Consider the following 318-nt stretch of genomic DNA (forward strand, 5'->3'; position numbering starts at 1 on the left):
AGGGTTCAACTTGTCTCTAGCTAATCAGCAAGTTGTCTCGCTTCGTCTTCAGCTAGTGTACACAGCGCTTTGCAAATCAAGCAGCGTTTATTGGTCTCAGGCTGTGAATCTCCCCTTTCTGCATGAACACCCACCCTCTAACTGCTGCTCCAAACAACAGACCCGAAGCAGCATAGAGGCAAAAAGCAGCAAAGATATGGGGGGACGTCGAAGTTTACACTTTACACCCTGCGCCTAATCCGCCCTAGACGGTGGTCGTGGTGTTTTTTTTCAAACTGCAATGCTTATCTCAGCCTTTCATTTCCCTGTGAACACTAA

This window comes from Eimeria mitis, genomic scaffold (assembly GCF_000499745.2).
Source record: "Eimeria mitis Houghton genomic scaffold, Emh_scaff1546, whole genome shotgun sequence".
NCBI lineage: Eukaryota > Apicomplexa > Conoidasida > Eucoccidiorida > Eimeriidae > Eimeria > Eimeria mitis.